Source organism: Pleurodeles waltl, chromosome 3_1 (assembly GCF_031143425.1).
Source record: "Pleurodeles waltl isolate 20211129_DDA chromosome 3_1, aPleWal1.hap1.20221129, whole genome shotgun sequence".
Classification (NCBI taxonomy): Eukaryota; Metazoa; Chordata; class Amphibia; order Caudata; family Salamandridae; genus Pleurodeles; species Pleurodeles waltl.
In genome coordinates this window covers 1,655,868,822-1,655,876,792 of record NC_090440.1, presented here as the reverse complement: position 1 = coordinate 1,655,876,792, position 7,971 = coordinate 1,655,868,822, and the positions used below count along the sequence as shown (strand labels likewise).

Sequence of the window (7,971 nt, the reverse complement as noted above, 5' to 3'; positions counted from 1 at the left end):
TGAAATTACACAATGGTTTTTTTATTTAAGTACTCACTATATTTCAGCATTTGGATATCAAGGTGTGGGTAAAGGTCAGAATTGATACATAAGCATGTCCACAACATGCTTTTTTAATTGCTTCTCTCCACAAACCCTCCATCGAGCAGAAGAATATTTTCTTCCTTTTAGGAAACCCACCGAAAGGAGTTAACTGGGACTGTCTCTTTAAGGAGAAAGAGACAGGAAGTCTAAGTGCTGGTTGTGCTGAACTGCGGCTGCTAAGTTCTGCTGGCTATTTTGTGCTGAAGGCTGGGCAAAAAAAGAAGCCTGTTAACTTCAGCCCCTCTGTCTTCGCGCGTTTCCAAAACAATACAAGGTCCCTCGGCCAAATAATCTCAGTTTTGAAGTGCGCCCCTCTGCCCTTCAGAGAGCAGCACCCCGCGTGTGCTGGTGGAATGGGAAAACACGCCAAATGAGGTAAGCGAGCCCTGTCGGAGAAGCGTGCCGCTACCGGGCGGGAGCAGCACACGTTGCAGAGGTTCGAAGAAATACTTTCAGCAGATGTTTTGGTGTGTGTGTGTGGGAATGGGTGTGGCTTTGAGAGTGTAACGGAAACTGCCCTGGGTTGTCAGTATCTGCGGGCAAAGATAGAGCGGCTGAAACACAAAATCCGCTTTAATTCTGATTAACGAGATAAAGTATTGCTAATGCGTAGGCAGCGATTTTCCAGGTTCGAGCGTTCGGATGTGCTGCGCTACTGGCGCAACTGAGGGAGGAGCTATATTGGCTTTTGTGTCTGTTGCGGATATATTTATTTATTTATTATCCAGGCACTTTCATAATTTGGATCATAAAGTTGAATTTAAAAGTAAAATTCTTCCAAGCGGCTAGCAAATCCTACCTTCAGTTGTTGTTAAAGGCCGTTGCTTATAAGTTTGAGCTCGGAAAACATGAGCAGTACCTTTTAAACTAAACCACAAGCTACATCTGTGTGTGGGTGGGAGCCGCTCGGCCGGTCTTTCCTTCCTACACCGCACATTTACCCCGCTGGTATATTTTATGTCCACGTGAAAGCAGCGACACATCATCATTTTGAAACCAGACCGACCTTAGTTGTGCCTGTGTTCTGCATCTCAAAAAAGAAAAGATGGCCCATGTATTTGGTGAGCTGACCATACACTTTTTTTGTTTTCCTTTGCATTCTGGTTCTTGTAGTTCTAGATTGATAACGAGAAACGTAAAAATACGGATAGAGAAATGTAAAGAAAAGTTAGAACCCGGAATGCTGTACAGTGGCGTAATGCAGAATGTTTGCCCCCAGCCCGAGCAGATTGTGATGAGCCCCCACCCCCAGGCTCCCATCTCATAGATGGTCATTGGCCTTGAACGGGGGCCCCCTCCTGTATCACAGGGACATGAGTTTAAGCCCCGAGTGATTTGATACGAGTGGCACCATATTTCCTGCATTGTCTTTGATGCTGTAACCAAGAAACAAATAATGATGTAATTGCGTGATATGTGACAACATTGAATTTCAACAAAGAGGGTGCGAAGAAGAAATTGTATCGCGTTTAGCAGAAGTCTGACTTTCAAAACACTAGAGCTAGTAAACCGATATGTTAACTGTAAAAACAGCACCCCGTTCACTTAAATGTTCTTCTTTTGACACGACAGCTGGAAACAAATCTTTTTCTAATTCTGTAACGTGACTTCGAAAGGATTGTCCTTTCAATTCGAACTTGCTGCTCCTGGATTTGTGAACGTTTGAACACAGCGGCAGTAGACACGTTTATTTAATAAGCTACGTTGCACTAGGGCATGTGCTCCTATTATGTTGTTTCAAACGTGCTTTAAAGCTCACTAGTAGCCGTCATTTCTTACATCTGGGCGGCACACACCAGGACTGTCAGCAGGTCTCGTGCATGGTGTTAAAATCAATTTTTCTGTCAGAAGTGCTAAACACAGTAGATCAGTGCTTAATTTGTACTTGTTGTTTCCGGTGCTGAGCACCGGCACTTATTTTTGAGGGCCGGGGCTTATTCTTCTGCCTCAAGCATTTGCTACGAGCAAAAGACACATACAGGAAAGACGAATAAAGGGAAAAACGGAAAAGCGTCACAAAGGGAGACAGCAGAACGCTGTAAGAGTGAGCTGAAGGGGCATGGGCTGGCTTTAAATGGATTGAAGAGGCCCGAGAAATGGCTTCAGGATTACGTTGCCTCAGTATTCCCTGTTCACACATTCAATTGCAGCAGCCATGTGTTTAAGAGGAGGGCTTTGGGCACCGGCACCTTTTTATTTACAAATTAAGCACTGCAGTAGATAGATGGTGTGGTTTCACTTTTGGCACTATAAGCATTGCCTGCCGGTCCAAGAATGTGTTTTTGCTGTTGGCTGAAAATAACCAGTTATATAGTTGTCCTCATGACGTTGCGACACGGTGGCACTTATGGTACGTGGCCTTTTCTGTGAAAGCTTCAAGCCCCGCATTAAAAAAAGATTGTACTCATTGCCTTTTACTCGTTGTAATCTAGAAATCTTCTCTCTGGGTATTTTGGAGCTACGCAGTAACCTGTCTCAAGACTTGCTAGGCATGTTTGTAGTCGAGAAAGTGACTGCATCGTGCTAAGTGTTTGCGGTCTCTCTGAGCAGGGTGACCACATGGCTCCTTGTCACCGGGACACAGGTTTTCCACTCCTGGGCTTAGCTTTTTCTTTCCAGTGCATTATGGTAGTTGTAATTGGTTCACTTTCAATGAGCCGGTTGGGCCAACACAACCTATAAGAATGATTTGTAAAAGAAAAGTCTAGGAAAGGAATAGTGAAAGTGGTGTCCCGGTGAGATGGAGCCGTCCGGTCACTATAACTGGGTGGCTAAAATATGGGTTTACATTAAATGTAGAATTTGCTCTCGCTGTTATGTTAAGGAACACACCTCCCAGAGTGATGCTTATTAGCCCGGTGTTAACTGTATAATGTAGTTTATTTATTCATTCAAAGTATGAGCAGAACCTAATTGCATGTCGGTTTATTAGAAAACAAAGGCCTATGACCTAATAGCTTAACGCATTAAGGAGATACATTCTCAGAAGAGTAAAATAATTGCCAAGCGGCCCTGTGTCACACGACCCCCCCCTTCTCTCAAACATTCTGCCTTCATATTCCATATCTCTTTGTATATAATGGGAATATTTACATTACAATACCCAGAATGCAAGTGGGGCTAGCTAAAGTTCAGAACCAGCAGAAGAGCCATCCATCGAACAGAAGAATATTTTCTTTCTATTAGGAATGGTAATATGTGTATACATGAAAATAAGTGAGGAGAGATCTCCCCTTTTTGATGATTAGACGCAGGAAGTGGCAGGATGAAGGCGGCCCTTGAGGTGTCTGCAGGAAGTGGTGGGTGAGGTGAGGCCCACAATTGCTAAAGCAGAAAGTTCACAGAATTAGCTGTTATGATTAACCCTCTCCCTTTTAGATTTTGTAACACATGCAAGAAAAACGCAGATCCGTTGAGTTTTGAAATGTAAAAAAACACAAATTAGTAGTTCTTTGCCGTATCCGGTGATCTTAAAACAAAAACAACAAAAAAACGCAACCAGACAGGTTTATGTTGGACTTGCTGCTGACTACTGTGTGGCTTGAAATGTCGCTTTTAAGGTTGTGATTCAATTTAGATGTTTGCTCTTAACCCCACTAGCTCCACTAACCTACATTAGCCTTCAGTCAATTTCCAATCATTAGCTTAAAAGGATCTCCTATTGGCAGACTGTGGATATTAGAGGCAGTAGAGAATAAAACAGACTTTGGGGGTAAATCTCCAAATGAAGAAACATATATTTACCACATTCTAAGGAAACTAGTCCCAGTCAACAACATATTTGCCTGGGTTGTAACACGTATTGCTATCATACACTGGCTCCCATGACTGATATCGCCAGCTTCCACATGCCTACATGAACAGTCACTGCCAGCTTCCACATACTAATGTAATGGCTACACCCATCTCCACAGTGTCAGTCGACAACATTGCCAGTTATTCCAGCTCATCCGGACGCCTGCCCGGTCTCCTCCTGCCCCTCCCGTGGCATCTCTTGACTGTTGGTGTGTGTGTCACAAGCTGCCATCACTGGTCAGAATGAAGGAAGCCATACCCTTTTGCCAAATCTCTTTGGTGCTTGCAGGACTAGTGCTTGTTGTTGGTGGGAATGGTTGTGTTAGCGGTTTTTGGTTGGGACCCACAGTGGTCCCCAACCTTTGGTCCGGGGACCCCTGGTAGTCCACAAAGTATCCTTAGGGAGTCTGTGAATGCTTAGAAAATTAAATATTATTAAAAGACTAATAAAATGTATATAAATAAAGTGGCTAAATGTACAATTGAACATTTTCAAAGGTACTGTAAATGTCAAGGAATTTGCAATTGGAGGCTAAAAATTAAATTAGTATCCTCAGATTGATTCATGGGAGAAGTGCAGGAGCATCAAACAGAATATAGTATGAACAATAGGTGGCTTCAATTGAATTTAGGAAAACTCAAACCTTCCTATTAAAATTGAATAGATTTTTATTTTTTTATTTTTATTTTTTTGTAAAGTTAAATATAAATGTGTTATCATTTGTGTATGTGTTTGAATGCTTGTTTCTGTGTTTTTTGTGTTTTAGTTTGCATTTCAAATCATCTACAGTGTTTAGTCTGGGGTCCTCAGCTTCCAGTAATGACTCAATGGGGGGTCCCCAGACTCCATTAATGATCTCTGGGAGTTCCCGGGTTCCAGTAATGATAAAGTGGGACCCACAGAAGTCAAAAAGGTTGGGAACCACTGACCTACAGTGTTCTGATGAGCCACAAAAATTAGAAACAGAGCCAAAGATGTCCAGAAACCATCCCAAGTGGTAGGTAGAGTCACTCTTTAAGTGAAGTGCACTAGATGGGTTTAGCTCTACTACATGCTTATGGGGAAAGATGCTTGGTCAGATATTTGGCAGAAAGGAAGATATCAAGGGCAGCAAAAGTACCCAACAATGGTTCGGCTCCTCGCATGTCAGCCCCACAGCAGAACTTAAATCCTAATGTTCCACAACTAACTGCGAGAGTTGATGGACAACAGAACTTTAAGCCTCTGCCAAGCTGTAATAACCGTTTTTCAGGGGCCCTAGTTACATGCCTTGTGGTCACCAAATGGTAGGTTAGAGGGCTTCTCAGAGTCATGCAGTTCTTTAATCTCCTCAGCTCTCCCTGCATGCTGGCCTGGCACATGCCTATTAACCTTTGTCATGATTCTACCCCAGGTGGACTTGATGATTGGTGTACAATGAACTCCAAAGCCTCACGAAGTCCTTCAAAACCCTGAGACCATGGTTAGGTAATGTATTTAGTGTCTAAGGGCACAGACAATCCCAAGTACGAAAACAAGGCCTGCTGGGGGTTGAGACCCTGGTCCACCAGCTTGATAGAGATGGAAAAAAACTTCTAATAGCAGAATTTACCCACCTATTCAGCAGTATAGAAATGCATACATTTCCTTCTACTTGATGTTGGTGATATCCAGAAATTTCAGATAACTAAGGTAGCTTCAATGTAGCAACAGAACAGAGTAACACACAAGGGAGCCTGGAACGAAGAAATGAGATATGACACCGCAAAGGGGGCCTGGAACGAAGAAGTGAGACATGACCAAATAAAGTGGGGCAATTGTCAAGCTTTCACGGTTGCCAGGGGAAGATGCCTGAATCTTTTGTGAATATATTCTGGTATAACACAGAAGCAGTCAGTGGATGAGTGCTAATATCTTGCATTTAGGGGCGTTTTCAAGGGAATTGTGGTCTATGCTGACCTTGAACCAGCATAGTGCTCCCTGGTGCAGCTCTAGACTAATAACTGACTTATTGGTCAGTGTGATTGATGCAGAGCACTGACTGTTATGGCCATTAAAGTCATTCTTTGAGAAAGGGGCCTGACAACTTCCCGCAGGCTTTCCATGACAATCTTTTATTTGTTTTTTGTGTTTGGTATTCATGCAATGAATCAGCACGTCACTTGCTAATTAATTGTATTTGCCTCTTCAGAGCTACCTGTATGAACCCTCTGAGGTTTGATCTCTGTGGCCCCTTTGCAGTAGTTGCTATTAAAGGTGCAGGCCTCTCAAACCCTATTTGTAGTTTCCCCTGTTCCTTGCTCCCTTCTCCTTCTAGAAAGTCATACAGACCTGCATGCTCTTTCTTATAGGCTAAAGGCTTTAGGTGAAACAATAGGATGGAAACCGGTTTTTCTGTTTCGCATTGTAAAAACCCAATTTACAACACATCAACTGTCTCGACGTTGAGTCCTGCCATGGCCAATGGCCAATTCATTGTTTAAAGTAGAAATCAGTAATGAATTGCACAAGCTTATTAGGGCTGTGATCTCAAACAATGCTGTACATAAGGACATTTGAGTGAGGATTTCCAAGAGACGCACTGTGTCATCAAGGTGTAGCTCAGGCAGCAAGTGGGCTATATGTAATGATCCTTCAGTGTCCTGTGGGCTATATGCAATAAGTGCCCTGCTGTTTCCATTGTTTCAAATGATTTCATAAGTAAGGGAAACATGATCCTGTAAGTCTTGCGGCTGGTACAATACATTAATATGCTGACTGACAGCTAACCTTCAGCTTGGTGTCAAATTGTCATTGTAGCTGTTGTCTCTTCTACTATATTTGCACAATTTTAAGCTGTACCTTGTTTGCTCGATGAAAATTACAGTTGAGAGAGAACTCAGAGTCAAGAAACCATCTGAAGGCTTGGCCACCAGGTAACCCTTTCACACCTAAAGCACCCAAGTCAGTTTGTTATTGTCTAGAAGGATACAGCCATCTAGGCTAATTTTGGAGATGGGTATTGTGTATCCTTCTTGGTTTGTTAAATGAACAAGTCGTGAGTAAAAAGTTGTATACCTTTATCTTTCCAATCATAGATAGTTTTTTATCTAAATATGTTTATTAGGCTTTTCATATATCCAAATGGTTGACCGATTTAGGTGTATCAAAATATGTTGTTGATGTTATTATCAAGCTCCAATCCAAGTAATTTTGCCAAGGTCAGATGCAGTCCCCAGGGTGACCTGACAGCTCACATTCCAGTGACTCGGGGTGTAAGGCAAGGATGTGGGCTAGCCCTGCCCCTTTTTCTTTTGTGTATAAATGATTTGGTGTCCCAGCTGTGGTTGTGCGGTAACTATGCCTGAGTCTTGCCATCAGGAGGGTTGCGGCACTCCTCTTGGTAGATGACACTCTTCTGATTTCAAAACCCCCAATTGGGATCCAAAAGCTTTTGAACCAATTTGGAATCTTCTGTAATCAGAGAGGCCTGGAGATTAATTTTACTAAAACTAAGTATGTGGTCTTTAAACTCTGTCCGTCAGCTCGCTCCCACTCGGTTCTAAATGGTGTACCTCTAGAGAGAGTCTGCACATTCGATTATTTTGGGGTCACGCGTACAGAGCAGTTTAACTGGTCTCTTCATATCCTGAAGTGTAGACTTAAGTTAGATCAATTTTCAGGGGGCATTGTGAAGTCTTTACGAGGTTCTTCATTTCGCCAGTATCTGCAGCTCTCTATCTTTACAAACTGCAAGCCCGTTGGGCGTCATTAAATGGAGTGGAGCTCTGGGGCCATGAGAACATAAGCAATTTGGAGCTAGTTGAAAACTGCTTCCTGTGCCTCCCCACTAATCTCCCTGTCAACACTCCACTCATTCCCCTCTGATTAGATTTGGGCCACAGATCTCTTACTAATAAAGTGGGCCTTAGACCACTATTGTACTGGCGAGGGTCTGAGCGTCCCCAGAATTCACGCCATATGTACTGAAGGTACCTGAGGCATCTAGAATCCTGTGGTTCAGGGTTATAAAATGGCGACTGACTGAGATGGGATGTGGGAATCTCTGCCCTACCCTGAGGTTGCCTGTGGGATTTCAAAATCAACACTCGGTGGTCTACAGCAGCATTTTA

At 43.0% G+C, this 7,971-nt stretch overlaps 1 protein-coding gene across 4 annotated transcripts in view; it reads left to right on the top strand.

Annotated features, from left to right (window-relative positions):
- Window positions 1-240: 240 nt before the first annotated feature.
- WIPF1 (WAS/WASL interacting protein family member 1) overlaps window positions 241-7,971 on the top strand; it is a 462,168-nt gene continuing 454,437 nt past the window's right edge. For 3 of the 4 annotated variants that reach the window (XM_069225386.1, XM_069225384.1, XM_069225379.1), the window contains exon 1: window positions 241-459. The gene's annotated coding sequence lies outside the window, so the exon portion shown is untranslated. Of the gene's footprint in view, window positions 460-1,058; window positions 1,146-7,971 lie in introns of those variants that run through there. The other variant, XM_069225381.1, reaches the window with a different exon arrangement.